Below are 19853 nucleotides of genomic sequence, written 5' to 3'. Positions count from 1 at the left end.
GTCATTTTATCCATTTTCGTTTAGTTAGTGAATAGAAGAAATGTAATGTACTTATTAAACCTGATATGATTTTTAATACTCCTCACTTAATATGTGATTAATTTGCTCCAATTTTCCATTGTTCTTGCATGAATCCTGAGAGATTTCATAAATCTAGCAAAGGCGAAATAAGCACGGCCACTAATGGTCATAATAACTGCATATTGTTATTTCTACAAAATTCCAAAGAACTTTCTGCTTAAAATTCTTATTCTATCCTTGTGCGTGTGTGCGTGCGCGTGTATGTGTGTGTAGTACATAATAATGCCCAAAGTAGTACATAATGCATAAGAAGAGTAGTACATAATAATGCCTAAAGAACTAGTTTTCGAAAAATACGAAAACAAAATCTGACGTCACATCCGGTGCAACACATTTTATTTGACACATCAACAGCGCTATTTTCAAACTACAAAGGCAGATGTTCAAAGGGCCCGCCATGCATATCGAAGCGGGCTTGAGTGCGCCGTGGAATGGGTATAGCCTCTCTGACCGTTAGAGCCTGTGCACAGTACTCCTAGTGGAATTAAACTCACTGGTTAGAGCGCTGGTGCTTATCTCGGGTGTTTCTTCTACCTGCCACAATATTGCATCCTCCTGTGATAGCGTCAGGGTATATGTGGTCTTCCAACATGATGACTGGCTGTCGGGCAGACGCTTTCTGTATTTTGCAGTCGTCATCTGGCCGCGGTTCAAAATTGCTAGGTATGTCCCGAAATTGCCCTAGTGTTGCTTAAGAATGGGACGTTAATATAACTAACACTAAAAACTGAATTTTGCAGTCTGTTGTCCAGATTGCGGATGACTTAGGTATCAGGAGGACGGCGTGACGGATATCAGTGCCTTATGACCTTAACAGTTCATAAGGCATTTCCATTACATTGGTCATAGATCGAATACATGCCGCAATAATCACGAACGGGTCGATGTTTTTTTATACAGTGCGAATAATACATGAGCTGCAAGATGCATCATTTTAAATACGAGTTAAATGACGGTTTCGCGTCATTCCACGGCGCTCACATGCATAACTTGCTATGCGCGTCAAACATTTTGAGCATCATCGTCTGGAAAGATATGCAAATAGTGCAGTTGATGTATCCACCACAGTGTTTTTCCCTTGCACCGGATTCACATCATACTTTGTTTTTCATATTTTTCTGTGTAGTGTGTGTATTATACACACACCGCTAACGTACGTGTCACAGAAATCGGTCTTATTACTTATTATTCTCTCATAAATGGAAACAAACCATCATACGACAATGAATTCAACGACTCGCTCAACTAATTAACAGAACAACAGAATATTATTAGAAACACTCTGAAAAGGATTTATTATTTCATCAAGAAGTGCATTCAGCCAAAAGAAAGAAGATGTAAAAGAAATCAAGAAATAAATGTCAAAGTTTATTCAGCGCAAAAAAGGCTAAATCGTCGCCAAATGGATAATCACTATCATCTGCATTAAAACATTAATGTCCATATCTTCCAAAATAATTATCTTGCAAAAATGGTCATTGTATTAACTTACGACTTAATTAATTGCTTTTTTAATCATTGCATTTTCCTTTCAGTACAATTTTTACCCTTAATTTTAATAATGTTTTTAATATTAAAGTTGCATTTATACTCTTCTATCAAAACATGACGTGCTTTTGCCAATCTTTAATTCTATAGCAGGATTTTCACTTTCGCTCTTATTTTCTTAATATATACACCTTTTAATTTGCAGTAAATTGATTCAAATGAATTCATGTTTTTAGTATTATGGATAAATAATTGCCGTTATCAGAAGGTTATTAATTGTCATTAGTCTAATCGCTAAAATTTAATCTTCAGGAATAAAAACACCAAGGATTCATTCAGATAAAAATCCATTTTTTTATGCACACCTCGCATCTTACACAGTTCAAGTACACGCTCATCAAACAGGAAATCCGTTAGACTTCCGCTCTCGCCTGGCGACTGAATTGTTTGCGCATGCTCAAAGGTAAGAAGCCGCATGGAGGACTCGGCTTCACCACAATAGTATTAAATAACAATAAAGTTAAAAAAAAATGCATTCTTCGTTAATCATTTAATCGTCTAAAAAGCGAATAATGTGGACAAATAAACTGGTAGCCAAAGACGGCTAGTAACTTATGTTCTAAATGATATGGACAGCAGATGTCTCCCTTCCTCACGAGCCGCGGCAACCTGGTGGGAAGATCTCAGCCTCGGAATGAGACGGTTTCAGGTTTCAGACCCGGTTCCACCGAAGAACCGTAGTGTAAGCGGGTCTGGTGCAAGTTAAATCCGTTTGGAGCCAAATATCCTCCCGCTGGTGTGGTGCGGAAGTTTGATGAGTAAGGGTGTCGTCCTTATCATCTGACCGTTTTTCAAAATGACGAGGTCCGTCCAAAAATAGCCCTTGTGTTGCTTTAAAACGGGGCGCTAATATAACTTACCCCCCTCCACACACACACACACAAAAACCCTCCCTGCTATGTTGAAAAATAAAAGAAAACACTTTTTTAATTCAAGAGCAGCATTTCTTCCTGCAGATATATTTAGCCTAAAATTCAAAAATGTCAACCATGAAAGAATAAAAATGCCAATTTTATGCTGGCCTGGTGGTAAGGTCTCGGCTTCGGAACCGGAGGGTTTCAGGTTTGTGATCCGATTCCACCGAAGAACCGTCGTGTAAGGGGGTCTGTTGCACGTTAAATCCGTCATGGCCAAACGTCCTCCCGCTGGTGTGGTGTGGTGTGGAGAGGGGGGTGCCAGCTCAGGTGTCGTCCTCGTCATCTGACCGTGGTTCAAAATTTTAAGAGGTCGGTCCCAAAATAGCCCTAGTGTTGCTTCAAAGTGGGACGTTAATATAACCAAACCAAAAAAACAAGCCAATTTTATGCGTCTAATTAGATACATTTTTCAACTGCAGACAGACCAACGAAATTTCATAAATGAATAATTATGACACCCCCCCTCTTCTATTTTATTTAAAACTAAATAAATTCTTCACACATTTTTAATTGAAGTGTCTACACTTCAGATGATAATTCATGAATCTGAACAAAAACAATTTCTACAGATTTTTAGTTTAACAAGTTTAATAATTTATTCTTATAGAGAAAATATCTAGAGCAACTTGCACTACCTATTAGATCAGCTTATGTGGAAATTCCACACTTATACGATTCCACTTCTAATCTGAACAGTTTTACGAGTTATTAATCTAGGAAGGCATAAAAAGAAGAAGAAGAAAAGAGCTATGATTATCTCACCTTAAATGCTCTGCGAGATACCATAAAGCTTAAATGGGAAATTACTATTTCTTAGGAGAGAAGATATTACCTACTCATATTTTTTCCATTTATTAAGATTCATGACTGTCATTAACTTGCTCGACTCAACTGATGGCTTCAGAGAGTAACGATCGTGTTTGCCCAAGGGGAAATGGATCTAAAAAAGAATGCCAATTGCTGGAGTATCTTGAAGAGATTCGTTTTAAGATCAGGAAAATGACACGTTCTCAATGATGAGAATTTGAGGTGATATTTTAGCAGAGTCGTCTTTAAGGGACTGCTGGCTTATAAATAGCAATTTGATGTAAAATTTCAATTTAAAACTGTGTTTTTACTTTTTCGTACGCAAACTATAGAAAAAAAATATTGTAATCATCAAAAATGTTCAAATTATCAAATCAAAAATCATTAAAATCAATCGAAATTTTGATGAATCCCCGCGTTTTAGACCTCCCTAAGTTCTAAAAACATATTTTTGGAATGTGTCTATCTGTGACTAAGATAACTCAAAAACATTTTGAGCCAAATGGACGAAATTTGATATATGGTCTTCACACCAAATTTGTAGATTTTTATCAAATTTTGGACAAAATCTTTCAAAGGATGTCTGTCTGTCCAGCTGTTCGAATATAATATGATAACTACAAAACGAAGTGAGCTAGATGGATAAAATTCAATACATAGATTTAACACCTATATTATAGACTCGTATCAAATTTTGAAAGAAATCCAACACGTGGTTGAACGTTTGTCGATCCGTAAAGCAAATAAAAGCGGTAGCTCAAAACGCAATGAATTGAATTTATCAAATCTGGGATGTGATTTTGTGATTACAAGAGCCTCAGCTCTTACTGAAATGATGCAGGATGAGTCGGTCATCCTGCATCATTTCAGAAGAAACCTGACGAGTAGCAGGTGGCTGCGAGTTACAGATGCATGGAATGATTCAATCCGTTGGCAGTAGCTTCGCATCTTCTGTACTTCTTTCAGAAAACAACGTCAATGTATTTTTTTCATAAATAGATATTTTTTCAATGATATAATGCCTTTCCACTGTTCAGTCTTCAAAGGAAATTATGATAATGGTCCAAATGTGTCCATGTTGAAATTTCCCGAGGACGAAAAGTTAAAAGCACAGAGGACTCAGGCACCTTCGTAAGGATTTCAAGCCAAGCAAAAGCTCAAGAGTAAGTACAGCTACTCAGTAACTTTATCAAAAGATAATATTCAGATAATTTTCAATTTGAATTTATATTTGAATGTATAAATACTCTATATTTTTAGCTTTCAATAATGAATAGTGTTATTAGAACAGTTTGAATTGCTTCTTTCGTTTTCTCTTTGTTTCTAATCTGAAGTCTTCCAGCGGCAAAACCATTTTTCAGCTTAAATTATAGAATTTGTTTTTAATTTATTAATGGATTGAAAGATTCATTCGATAATAATCTTGCATATCGTCACATAACTATAGATAAACATGCCTAGCAACAATAAATGTCTTCCTAAAGTATAATTTTAATTAATCTTCAATATTTCTTTTTGTTACAACTTAATTTTATATATTTAACAATGAAAATTTTAATCTGTTTTAATATTGATTTAAATTTTAATTAATCTTCAACTCACTGTCCTATTATTTTAACTGCAGTTATTAGTACATATCACCAAATAGTAAATATATGTACAAACATGATAAATGCAACATCTGAATTCATAAATTTTGAAAACAAAGACATAATAAGAAATATGGAGCATTTTCATGAATAAAGTGGTTCTATTCTGAAATCTCCTCTTACATATCCAAGACTGAAACCTCATGTTATCCCAGTTTATGTTTAAGATTATCTCCAGCCTGCTGTAAATGAGATTAGAAGCTGCAGCTGTTAGAAAAGCTATCGTTGTAAGCAAAAGCAGCTATGATAAAAAAAAAAAAAAAGTGAACTGTAAATCAATTTTAGAGCTCATCGACTGCCTTAAATATCAAAATTTGAATCCATTTTGATCCATAATTGAAAAAAAAGAAAAAAAAATAATTATTGGTAATATTTTTGATGAAATTCCAGATATAATGAATTCTTTAATTGTAAAATCAGATTTGAAGTGTGAAGTTTATTTTAAAAAAACAAGCATTGGAAAATTAGATAAGTATAAATTTCCTTCAGTTATTACTAATATTGTTACGAATTTCTCCTCACCGCCGGGTTCGCTTGATAGTAGGTGTATGGTATGAGAACACAATCAGCAGGCCTCAGTAGGAAACGACGTTTATTTACACGAATACAGGAGTACACAAAGACGACGAAGACACAGATGACAAACATTTACAGCTGAGACGAACACAGGACAGCACACAGAAGCAGACAGTAGCCCACAAGTAGTAATCGATCATAGCACACAAAGCGGCCAGACAGAATTCAGCAGGAGAGGGGATCCTCGGAGCTTCGCTCTACGGTCTCTCCAAGGGCTGAACTTCCCGCTGTCTCTTCTCGCCTTAGCTGCCGATTCACTACTTCTCACAACTGGCTACTACACAACACGACGCTGCTTCCACTGTAGAAAACAGGTCTCGGCACGCAGCAATAGCGCCATACAACGCTGGCAATCCGCCGTTGCTTCGCTATCCTCTCGAAAACTCGTAACTTGTCGGCGACTCCGACTACAGTTCACGACGACGACACTCACAGTTGAGAGTGCCGGCCTTTTATAGCTCCCTGAAGGCGGGACTAGAAGCTTCTAGACCAATCAGGCGTATCTCGGTTGCTAATGGACAAATCGACAAAATTTCGAGTATTATCCATTTTGTTGTTAAATTCGTTGCCAAGTCGCCAAGTTTGGTTCCAAGCTCTGGGACTACTGGCTCGGCATCAAGCAGCATCCAATACAGATGACTGTAAATCAGTCTTTCCGGTGATAGAACCAACCATGCTGGGAAGCAGCATCACAGCTTTGTAACAATATAAATGAATTATGTGAAGTACTTCATAACTGCAATTTATTTATTATTTATATAATGTATTTTTGCATAGTTTGTTGTAAAGTATATATAATATAGTTAATCAGCAATGCTGTGCACATCTTGCAATATAATATGTATGTTTGATATTACACATTTCTAACTTACTTCACTAATAATTTTATTGACATAGTTGGAATTCATTCAAAAAGTTAGAAAGCCCTGACTTACTTTTATCATGTAAAAATCTTTTTTAATAAATTGACTTAAATTGTCTTATTCATAATCTTTTTCTATAAAATTTATGAGAAATTGTAATTATTGCACTCCAGAATTTCTTTAAATTAGTTTTGCATCTTGTCAGAGCTTACATACTTCATGGAAAAATATTTTAAATAAAATGATTTAAACTATCTTATACTTGACAATTTCTCTTAAGATTTATGAGAGAAATTGTATAGATATTGCACTCCAGAATATCTTTTTATTTGAATTTTTCTTCTTGTGAGAGCTTGTATACTTCTTGTAAAAATGCTTTTAAATAAAATGGTTCAAACTTTCTTATTCATGACTATATCTTTTAAAATTTATGAGAGAAATTATATAGATATTGCACTCCAGAATTTAATATAATTGCTAGAATAAAATTTTAAAAATCAGATTTGAATATTAAGAATTATTATAAAAATCAAAACGCTTTGTATTTATTTAAACCAATATTTTATAATAGCCAAACGATGTGCTTACTATAGAGAAAGCATTAAAATGCATTACTCTCCCCGTTCGGCTGTTGAGATCGTCAGACTTCTCTGGATGACTCATTCCAGCCGTCTGGAGGCTTTGTACTTTAGGAGGTATTGCTACAAGGGCAGTTCAGTGTCTAACGTTTGTTTCAATCGGTTGGAAAAAACGCGTGTAACACAAAGATTTGATTTGGGGATACTGTTACCAGCATGCAGGGAGTTAAATCGCAATATATATATATATATATATATATATATATATATATATATATATATATATATATATATATATATATATATATATATATATATATATATATATATATATATACTGGCCAAGGATTATAAAACATTCAGTAAAAATACTAAATTCACACCAAAAATTTATATTTTGTATCTCCTGTTTGCCAAGCAAGGCGTTCTCTTCCTTACCAAGCCCACATTTTTTCGCAGGTGTGTGAAATAACACCTTCATTAGAGTGTGCGAGAAAGTTTTGAGGAGACCACTCTCGCTAGTTATTTATTGCAATCAAATCCATACCCCGTTATTCAAATTAAATGTACTGCCAAATTTAACTTTTATATTACTGCGTTGCGTGAGGTCTATCACGCGCAATTTGTAAACATTGTGAATAATAAGAACTGAAATTCTGCACCGAAGTTCTGAAATTTTGATGTGCAGTGAGTTGGCTGAGTTCTTTAACTCGATGGTTTTTAATCAACGGGCATAATAATTATGCACAAATAATTATTCAATAAATTTGAAAGTGACATTTTAATTTCAAAGCAATACGTTAACTTATTTGTCCTTAGAATCAGCTGAATAATGGGAAGGGGTCGCGATTTAACAGGTAATTTAAAAAAATACATAACATGGATGCCGACCTAGGCACCATTCTCGTCATCTGAACGCGGCTCAAAGTTACGAAGTTCGTCCCAAAATACCCTAGTGTTGCTTTCAAACAGGACGTTCATATAACTAAACTAAACTGAAGTGAAGGAGGATGTGTCATGAAGTTAAAGTGCGTATCAAGAAATCGTTGCATAAGCAGATTGTACACAGAACAGGAAAAATAAGTTGATCTGGCAGTTTCAATCGATTAAACGATTATGTGAAATGTAATAAGTTAGCATCCGTCTTAGGTTTATCCCAGATTTTAATTTATAATTTTTCATTGTACATTAACTTTTTTTTTAACAACTTACGTGTCAAATTAAAAGTTTTAATTTCTTTTCAAGTTCAAATGGTGCTATCACTTCTATCATGTTCCATTATGCTGAATGCAAGATTTACTTTTAAAAATATAACTTAATAAAGGAAATTGCATAGTAATTTGAAATATCTTATTCTAATCATTCAAATACAAGAACATATTCCAATAATCAAATATATGAATTGACTCATTTCAAATACAAGATCTAACATATACCAACCAAGTAAACACAGGAAGAAAGTAACTAAACTCGTCAATATCTAAAGCTATACTTTCAAACCCAACTAACTACCCAATTTTATTTAAGTTCTTTCACATACTAAAATCTATTTATTCGTAACATTATTTCAACTCATTTCTGCCCGAACTTAATTAATTCGCAAGCAGCCCACGTGTGCAACAAGTTGTTTTCCCGAATGGGATTTGCCTCCGAACCTCCCCGAAGAGAAAAATCGATTTTCATGCGGGGGCAGCGAAAAGCTCTTCTAAGAATCGCGAATTCTGCGGAGTTCCTGCCATTGGATAGTCTCTCCGGATCCTCTTCAGTACATAAATAACATCTGGAGCAGCAGCAAAGAAAGTGTTTCGCTGGAATACCGGAGGAATTTCTGTTTGAAGGCAACTGAAGATATTCAGAAACAAAATGCATCCCATTTGACTAGAGATCATCTCGTGTTTATGCATCCTATGATTTAGTATTTCGGAACGCTCCATTGTTTAAATTCAGCCAGAGTCTCAGTTTTGTGAGAGGCGAAGAATTTCTCACTGAATCATCAGAATCAAAGTTTATCAATAGTTAGAGCAAATATATCCATCTATTACATAAAACATATACAAAGGTTGGTTTTTTTTTGTTTTTTTTTTTTTTTTTTCCCTTTTTTATATCGAGACACAGAAAAGTATTGTAACCAGTAAAAAAATTGAAGACACCATTTTGGCAAAACTCCCGAGTTTTAGACCTCCATACGTTTGAAAAACACATTTTTGACATTATGTTTGTCTATGACAAATATACAAAAACAAATTTGTGAATCTAAAAAAGGGCCTGTTCTGTAGTTAGAAGCAAAATGAAAAATAAAAATTTCTATATGCTATTAAATATTTTATAAAATTCTATTTTATAAAGTATTCTTTTGAAGCTAGCACGAGACAATATATCAAATTGCTTCAACATTTAACAAAACTCATCAAATGAAGAATCGTATTCAATGAACTACTTTAGCAAAGTTTTTTAAAAGCTGCATTTACAAATTTTAAACCGAAGCAAAGAAAGACTTTTTGTTTTTTATTATTACGGCGTTAACAGCTTTAAAATAAAATAATGGGACTCGACGATTCCAAGAAGCAATGATATGATTTTGAATTTCATTACAATAAAAATCATTGTTACAAATCATACCAAAATTTATTTTTTCAAAAACTACTAAAACTAAGGGGGGAAATGCATTCATTAAAACAAATTTGGTGAAATTAAAAAGTTATTTATTTAGCTTTTAAAACGGTGTAAAATTAATTTTTGTACCATGATGCTTTGATATTACGACAACAATACTTTAAAATTATTTATTTTTATTTTTTAAATGAAACTTTTAAGAAAAATTTTGAAATTTTCGTTCTTAGTAGGTCTCTAATACCCAAGATATAAATTTCCAAATTTCATGCTCCTAACTTCAATGGTTTATGCTACGCATTGCCCTGACAATCAGGACAGAATTTAAAAGTAAAGAGAAATTTTACTGGGGGGGGGGGATTTTATAAGAGTTGTAAAAAGAAAAAGGAAAAAGATCTTTGTAAAATAATAGAATCTATACCCTAAAAAATAAAAATTTTTAATTTTTTTTATTATTATTTCTTTAAAAAATTTATGTTTTTAAGGGTTTAAAGAGTTTTTTTTTTTGTTTGTTTGTTTGTTTATTTGTTTCGTTTTTCTTAGTAAAAACTAACATTTGACGAAATGTAATTCGACAAATAATAACTTCCAAATTAATGGGGTCATTTAAAAAACAGATCACAACCATTGGAAACTTACGGCTTCAAGTTAAAATTTCATCGTACCAAAATTTATGCAATCGACTCACTTAATTACACACTGCAATTAATTCAATTCAGTATTGTAGTTAAAACCCCTCTTTTAAATCGCTCAAGGGATTGCTCCAACACAAAATATTGATGAGAATGACGATCGAATGTGTAGCATATTAAAGAGGTTTCGCTGCAAGTACTTTTACAGCAGCCTCTAATCATTTTCGATATATATTTTTAGCGCACCAAATTCATTCTGATGTATTTTTCTTTTCCATTAATAGGACCAATCTGGGTATTCTTCTTTAATCTAACATAAAAGGTTGAACATACACTCACCAGGCATAATTTAACAACGTCTCAAAAACTCTTTTTTAATGTTTGAGAAATTAAAAAAAAAAAACGTAAACATAAGTCGTGTGCCATTAATAAAGAATAATCAGAGTACAACTATTCTACTCATTTGGGAAGTGAAACGAAAGAATTGCTACGTCAGAAATGTTCATAAGAGCTTTAAAAGACGATATAAGGACAGAAGGAAAAAATCGATACTCTTTGCACTCGGGAAAAATAATTAGATACAATAATTATTCGCCAAAGAGGACGACTTTTTTATTGCTCCGAAAAATATATATATTTAATTATTTTAAGTTGAACGTCTCCGAAAAATTAATGTACAGCTACTTACCTCACTGCAGATATTTTAAATAAATGAAATAAATAAATAAAATGTCCAAACGATGCATCTTCTCGATTAATGCCTGAAAAGAGACATTTATGTCTAAAGGATTACAGATAAAGCGTTGCAAAAGAAACTAATAAATCTGCAAAACAAAAGGAACGAGAACAATTTTTAAAATAAATCAAATATGGCAGGTATAACCATCCTTGACAGACTTCTATTTTCTCATTCAAATCGAGAAATTCATCAGCAGTGGATAATGCTCCACTTCTACTCAAGAAATATATTCCACGCCCTTTCTAAAAGAGAAGCGCCCTTTTTGAAGTGCGCGGCGCCCTAGTTCCAAAAAGAGAGTTAATTGATTAAAGGACGACGCCCTGTCACAACACTGTCGAGAACGAAAAACCTAAGCATTTACAAACTGACGAGGGTCAAGCATTTACAAACTCACACTTCCCAGAGGTAACTTCATTGATTCAGGCACTTCAAATGTGCGTGAGCTTAGCCGACGCATTCTATTTTGATAAATGGATAGTTTAATTTTTTTCCCTTCACTTTTTCAAATGGGTTTATAATATTTTTTATCTTTTTTATTCAGAGAAAAATACATAATCATAAAGAACAGGAATATATAACGGGAATTCCAATATGAATAAGTGACAAATCACTTATTAATATATATCTGCGCCCCTAAAATAAAATATTTTTATTGGCGCCTCTCAAAATCTAAAAGTTGTAACTATACTTATTTTGTATTGAATTTTCTCTATTGCTTAGTATCATTTTTTAAACACCCTTTTAAAATTTTTGACCCAGCAATTCTTTAGTTTCAATGAGTGGAAATCTTGTCTAAGATTATAATTTTTCTTTCTAATAGCTAATAAGAACAAAATGTATGTGTGTGTGTGTGTGTGTGTGTGTGTGTGTACTTATAACTTAGCTTAATTTAAATTTTAATTAATTTCCTATTTTTATCTCATATTATCGCATGTTACTTTATTCTAAAATATTCACTTATTTCCTATGTTCCTTTATTATTTAATTATTTCTAACACGTACTCTAAAGAGTTGAAAATCATTGATATTTCTCACGCCTCGAGCGTAGGGATAAAATCTCTTACACCAAGCATACATTTCAAAGATATCTAACAAAGATTCCCTTTCCTGAATCGGCACGACTCAAAGAAATTCCAATCAGAATTTTTCAGTAAAGTCAGAAAAAAAGAAAAAAAAAAATGTCATTTTATTCTTGTGTTCTGGACTGATCAGACATGTTCCGCTTTTCGTCCCCAAGTACAAATTATGCTACAATGGATAAGTCGACAGGATAATACCCTATTGATAATTCAAAACATTCTAAAATAAAATTATATATTAGCATAATAATTTTATCATAAAGAAAAATCCTTTGCTTTTATAAATAATGAATTTCTCTACCATGAAAGCACTGGGGGAGGGTCTCCTCGAAACTTACTCGCTTACTCACCAATAAAGGTCTTATCCCACTTCCTTCCATATAAAATGTGGACCCTGGGTAAGGCCGCGATGCCTCGTAGAGAACTGGCAAACAATAGTTAAGAAATATAGATCTATGATGGATTTGTGATACATACGAATGTGTGTTTTTAGCACCTTTTATCCCACCGACTGAAATACGAAACTTCAGTTAAGTCCCATACCGAATTAATTTCAGTCACTGCGCATTTACATGGATGCGAAAATATAGATAGACAGATGGTCAAACCTTAGACAAAATTCATTTTAAAATTTGATGTCAAATTTTATTTATCTAGCTCTTTACATTTTGTAGTCATCGAGATCACTTGTATTCAAAAAGCCAGATAAATAGGCTTCCTCTAATGGATTTCGTTCAAAATTTGATAGAAATCAGTAATCATCATACGAACACCACATATCAAATTTCATCCGTCTAGCTCAAATTGTTTTTATGCTCACAGATAGACAGACAGGCTTAATGCCAAAAATATGTTTTCCGATTTCAGAAAAGTTCGGCAAAATCTCAAGTTCGATTTTTTTTTAATTACAATATTTTTTCTATATTTAGTGTAAGGGACAATTAAAAAAGAGAAAAAAGAAAAATCACATCATACGAACAATTCATTTTTGAATGAATAAATATAAAATCGCATACTTTGTATCCAAAACTACATATTAGTAACATTTCCTTAAACAACATATAACTCTCAAAATTATAGTAACCCGTTTTTCTCTAGAAGATTTTATGTTTCATAAGATATAAACAGTTAACCTTCCGACAGAAATCTACATACGACACAGAGTATTATTTCTTTCATAGAAAGTGACTTAAACCACATTTAAAACAGAATTAAAATTTCCAAGATAATATTTTTCAGATGGTTTTGTTTTTTATAAAACTAAAACGATAATTTAGCAGTAAAATAGATATTAGAATAATATGTATATTATTTTACTTTAACTACAATTTCTGTCAATTTTTTTAGTTAAATGTGATGCAGAATTATAATATTCTCAGAACGGCAACGCTAAAAATATTTTTCCTCAAAATGAGAAATTACTTTCTTTTTAATGTATTCCAAAGGGAAATTTGTAGGAAGATAAGAGAGGAAGATTATTCTGCTGTGAGGTGCTGCAGAAATCAGAATGTTTTAATTATATTTTTCGATTTATTTTTGAAAGGAATCCTGAATTCATTAATATGCAATTTGAATGCATGCAATTTCATTCCATATTCGATATCGATTCAAGAAAACAAATGCTGCGGATAAAAACGAAAAGAAAAAAAAAAAAGGGCATTATGCCAGAAATGGGAAATGAATGCCGTCAAACTGATTTATTCTTGCCATCACGTTGTAAGGCAGGTGTAGAAATTATGGAAATGAATACTAAAATGGCAACAGAACGTACCAGCGAATACAAATGATTATAACGAATTTAAAGATGGCGACGGTTTGAGCGGGTATTGCTATATGAATGAATCCTTGATCTTCAAATATATGCAAGAATAAATTTCAATTAAAAATATAAATAAAAAATTGATCTGATGAATATTTAATTTAATCTAATATATATTAATCTGACATGTTTTAATTTTAAAAGGATTGATTTTTCGAAAAATTGTTTTAATTTATTTTATAAACGAATATTAAACACTTTGAGACAGAAAAAAAAAAAAGATAACTTCATCTGTCCCTTTATGGTATTTCATTGTTACCAAATTTTAGGGAATTAAATTTTTATATGCTTTTCTTATATGGGAAAATGAATTTCAATAAAAAGTAAAGTAATTGAAATTTGGAAATATATATGAAAAGGTCTCGATTTCCTAAAGAATGTTTGGCTTTATGAGATAAAAAGGTAAATCTGATTTGCTTCTTCTAGACTTTTACTGAACTTTTTCTTTATATACTTCGTAAACAAAAATAAGAGAAATACACTTCAATTCTTACAAGCGAAAGTAACCAGCGACAGTAGTCTCCCAAAACTTTCTCGCATACTGTCTTATAAAGGTGTTACACCAGTGAATGCTTTGTATGACATTTATGTACAATGTTTACAAAATATTAATATGTGGTGTGGATTCAGCAATTTTATTGAAATTAGGGTGTGATTTTCGGTGAATTTTTTAATGACTAACCCCTGGCACGCGGTTAATAGTATCCAAAAAACAAATTTGTGTTTTACCTAACGGATTGAATCAACATTAGACACTGAACTACAACTATAGTCACAAAATCCCATACCAAATTTAATACATTAAAGTCATCATGCTTTTGAGTTGTTGCGTTTACATGCTTCTGAAAGTAGAGACTGGCAGACATTCAGCTCTTAGTTGGATTTAGCACATGTCTACGCCATAGATACTAAATCTGTGTACAGAATCTTATTTAACTTCATAATTATCTTAACTTCTATTCGAACAGCCGAGCAAACTTCCTATGAAAGGATTTTGCTCAAAATTTGATGGAAATCGAATTTGATGTGAAGACCATATATCAAATTGCATCCGTTTTAGTCCAAAGTTCTTTTCGTTTTTTAATTATATTTGTCACAGATAGATAAGACAGTGTGGCGAATTGAATTGAGCGAGGATAGAATCTGGGATCTTGTGGTTCGCAGCTGAGTAACATGACCACAATACAAAAGCAATTGCCCGTGTATCGTAGCTGTTAACTGGCTTATAAGCTTTCACCACAACAGACATAATGCCAAAAATATGTTTTTCGAACTCAGAGAGGCCCAAAAAGGGGAGATTAATTCTTCTGAATGAATTTCATTCAAAATTTAAAACCTGCAGTCTTGGTGTAAAGATCATATACTAATTTCATACATCAAGCTCAAACGCTTTTGAGTTATCAAATTCACAAAATGACAAACATAATTCTAAAAAAATTTTTTTTTTTTTTTTTTTTTTTTTTTTTTTTGGATTCAGGGAGGTATGTAATGAGGAGATAAGTTAAAATCTCTAATTCGAATTTTTGATTATTACAATGTGTGTTTTTTTTTAATACTTAGTATAAAAGAAAGTAAAAAACGGTTACTAAACAAATACAAATCACTACATCAAATTAAAACACATCCTTGATTTAATCAAAAGATAATTAACCCCATTATAAAATGAAAGGAAATATCTGACCTGTCTAGAGAGACTTTACATTTCCAAAAATATTTCTCCTTATCAACCCAACCTAACAGGTCAACAGTTATTTGAACCGTTGTTGCCAATTCCCACTAAGTAATCTTTTATTTACGCAGCTGCACTGTCTATCGAAAGTTCATCCCAACTCCTAGAACATGAAGTCGATTTTCAAGAGGGAAAAACACGAGCTGTGGAAGCCATAAGCATTAAGTTTTTTTATTATTATTATTTCCTTCGTGTGTCTATAGAAACGAGAGAGCGATAATTTCAATAAAAAAATTTAAGAACTTCCAACAAAGTAAGCAACCAAGGAAATAAAATTCAACAAAAGCAATCTATCGATTTGCTATATTACAGCCAAGAGCTTTCAGAGTTACCAAAAGGCGAGCCTCCTCTCAGCAACGATACTAAAATTTAAAAAGAAAGAAAAGTACAAAAATAAAAGAAAAAGAAGAAACGGTCCCCTTCTCAAGGAAAGCCCTTTCTGCGATAAAAATGCCTATATTTATATCCCACAGTAAAATAAATACTTTACTAGGGACCCCCCACTCAGCTCTGAAGCTTTCAAAGTTTCTTTTGTATGGCAACACACTTACATGAGAGTGCACAACCATTGCCAACTAAATAAACACACCACTTCGTATCGTTTATCCCTAAAGCGGTTAAAAAAATTGGTAGGGAAAGATTCTTTCCGGCAAGAGCACGACTCCCCCCACTTTTACGTGGAGCACCCCTTTCCGGCTTAAGGGAAAGAGGGAGGGACTTCCGGTCCCACAACACACGTGGTATGATTAAATGCACTTTAGAATGATGGATGTTGCTAGCTGCGACAAATAAAAATTAATTAACCATGTAAAAAATAATTTAATAATTTATTTTATTTTATTTTACTTTAATGAAAATAATTTTGTTTATATATTACAATTATATACAGCTGTATTATACAAAAGAGAAACCAAAAATTACTTAATACAAAATTAAATAATAAACGAAAGCAAATAACGAAAGACATTAAAATAATTAAGGTAAGAAAACATATATGTAATAATACAAATTAGAAATAAACATGAAAAGGCTCAAATAATTTCTTAACAAGTTTAATGTTTAAATCTCAAGAAAGTATATTAATAATTATAACTGTTAAAAATATTAACAATTAAAGTTACAATGCAGATAACAAAACTTACAAAAATGACAAATACGGGCTTTAAAAACAAAACATATTTTGTCTAATAAAATATCGTCGTTTTTGTAATAATGCATTGATTACTTTAACACTGCCACAGTTTCTTAATTAAGACATGAAAATCAGTAATAATTCTTATATAAACAAACTTGACATGTCCATATAGGAAAGAAATTGAATGAATATAAATATACAAAATTTAAAATTGTGAAATGAGAAAAATAATATTGCTTCATACAAATAAAAACGAAATTAAAAAGAAATTCCATTTAAAAAAAAATTAAATTATTTAATACGGATATACAAAATAATTTTTCGAAGCAGATTTTTTTTATCCCGTATTTAAAAAAAAAAAAAAATATTAAATCTCATCTAATAGAAATAATATGTTCCCAGAATTCTGAGCGTCAAATTTAAAACTTTATCTTTTGTATCAATATTTCATAAAAATATCTTTCATTCCAGCAAAATTCGACATATGCATAACTGAATGCTACCTAAAAATAATAAAATGTTAACTATCAGACCTCATTAAACATTACAGTTACAGTGAACAATCGAAGTTATTTTCTTAATGAAATAATATATAAGTATACAGAAAACAATAGAATGCCAAAATTTTTCCATGTTTGAAACTACATCTGGAAATTTATAATACAGAGACGAAAAAGATTAAAATATGAACAATCATATACATAATATTAACTATTTGTTTCAGAGATGAAAATAAATTATTCAGTAAAACAAAGAAAACTTTGCTTCTTTTCATTTTATAAACCAGCCTTCTAAAATTAAATTGTTCATAAAATCATCTTTCAAAATACAACTCGGCGAGCTCTCTTTTCTTAATTAATGTCAAGAGAAAAAGAAATCACTGCCAATAATTATTTTTTTCTTGTTAAAAAATACATCATGAATTCATATTAGAGTTTTTTTTTTTAATTTGAGTTTTAAAAACTTTTTTAATAATCTGGCTTCATTTTTTTTTTTTTAAGATATATAAGTTTTACGCCGAGACTAAGAAATATAAATTTCAAACCACATGTCTCATTCAAAATGTAAATCTGGTGCATATGCAAAAAACACATGTTAACATAATTAATACAAGACATATCAAAAAATATCATTCATCATATTTCCATCCGTGTTTACGATTTTCAAAATTTTGGTCATTCGTTCACCACACACCTGTATAGCGAGCGTTCCGTAACCATAACGACAGACAGAGTATAGCATGCGACCAAAGAAACGCCTACGAGTTTCTTAAAATAGCAAAAATCAGACAACGATATAATCCTCAGAAAAACTTACCCTTCGATTAGGAATGATGAAACGTTCAGATCAGCTGACCTTTCCTACTGTTCCCACAAACAATAATTGAAGAAATAAATCGTATTCCTGGAACTATATCCTGCGAATACAAACAAGCAAACGATACTTGGAAAATCGGCTGGTGATGTTCCTGAAAAGAATGATATTCAGGAATGGCGAGAGGAGTCGTTGTCAAACGCACGTTCTACCGCCCACGGTGCCGGGAGCTATGTATGTTGGGTTCTTCCAGCTTTATGGCCGTTTTCGCGCCACTCAAGATCGAGCGTGCAGTTCGGTTCGGTCAGAAAACCACGTGACACAGCAATGGAAGGATCCATTCTGCTGTTATGGCGGGAAAAGAGGGGGTGCATTCGTTCGCTTTGCGGTGAATGTTCGTTTTGCAATTCACGCGAACAATTTCTATTACAATCAAGTGATAAAATTTTGATTTGAGTAGCAATATTTTATATCCCTTTTTAGAAATATTTAAACGATATTTTTCTGATTAGACAAATTATTTGCAGGTAATATTTCCGATGCAGTTTGTACGAAATATCGGTTAATTAAACACGATTAATAAAATTCTGATTCAAATATTAATATGTGAACTATTATTTTTTTTAATAAATAGGCATTTCCTAACAATAGCAGTTCGTTTACTGAGACTGATTGTTTTTAAATTCGAACGAAAATATATACGTATATTAAGCGGAGATAATAAAACTGAATTCGAGCAGTAGTACTTCTTAACCGTTTTATTATTTTTTAGAATGATAATTGACCTAAAACTTAAAAGAGTTTTCTGGATTAATAACTGTCTTAAATGGAAATCAAAATTGGTCTTGCAGCGAAAATTAAATAGTATTCATGATAATAATTTAATAAATAATTTGTCATTTAAAAAAAACACCTTCATTTCTCTTTGGAAATTATGTAACGTAGCAATCCATTCTGCAGTAATAGCGAACAGACAAGAAAATTTTTCGCGCTTAGACAGAATTTTCAGTTTACAATTCCTATGAAATTTCTTCTAACTGAAAAATGCTGATTCTAACTCGGTCTGCAATATAATAAATTATTATTTTTTAACATTCTTTTTAACTTAAAAGCAAGCAGAGCTAAGAACTAGAAGTTAAAATGTAAATTGCATCCTAGAGTTAAAGTAGAAAGCGGATTTTAAAAATATTTTTAAAAAAAAATTGTAAAGTTACATTTATAAGCTGTTTATATAAATATTTACTCCCTGAGTTTATAGAATACAAAATGGAATTTTCAGGTTGAATGAAATTAGTTTCCAGATTTTTTTAAGAATGTTATAGCATTTTCAGATTTTTTCTGACTGCATTTACAATGTCACTCTTCTTTGGAATCAGCGATGTCTTGGGGTGGGTGAATCTGTAAATTTAAGATTTCTTTAAGACAAGAAGGCCGGCATTAATTTGCAAAATGATTCATTTTTACTTTCTCTTATGCGAAGTATACCAACAGAAAAGTACTGTAATCGTCAAAAACTTCAAACTCATGATTTTGTTAGATGTCTCTAAGCCCGAAAAGCATATTTTTATTATGTCTGTCTTTGTCAAAGATAACTCAAAAACGCACTGAAGGCAAATGAAATTTGGTACTTAGTCTTTGTACCAAGTTACAAAATTTTTATTAAATTTTGAACGAAATCCATTCAGTGAACCTCTCTCTGTCTGCTCGATTATTTGAATATAAGTGAACATAGTAAATTCAAAACAAAGAGAGCTAAACGAATGAATATTCATATTTA

At 31.9% G+C, this 19853-nt stretch overlaps 1 protein-coding gene across 1 annotated transcript in view; it reads right to left on the bottom strand.

Moving 5' to 3' along the window:
* The window catches only part of LOC129972761 (uncharacterized), a 75240-nt gene extending 56888 nt beyond the window's left edge, over window positions 1-18352 (bottom strand). Inside the window, exon 1 of the mRNA XM_056087012.1 lies at window positions 18080-18352. The gene's annotated coding sequence lies outside the window, so the exon portion shown is untranslated. The remainder of the gene's footprint in view (window positions 1-18079) is intronic.
* Window positions 18353-19853: the final 1501 nt, after the last annotated feature.

The sequence above is a fragment of the Argiope bruennichi genome, chromosome 6 (genome assembly GCF_947563725.1).
Source record: "Argiope bruennichi chromosome 6, qqArgBrue1.1, whole genome shotgun sequence".
Taxonomy (NCBI): Eukaryota; Metazoa; Arthropoda; class Arachnida; order Araneae; family Araneidae; genus Argiope; species Argiope bruennichi.
The sequence above is the reverse complement of the archived record's forward strand: the minus strand, read 5'-3'. Positions and strand labels throughout refer to the sequence as shown.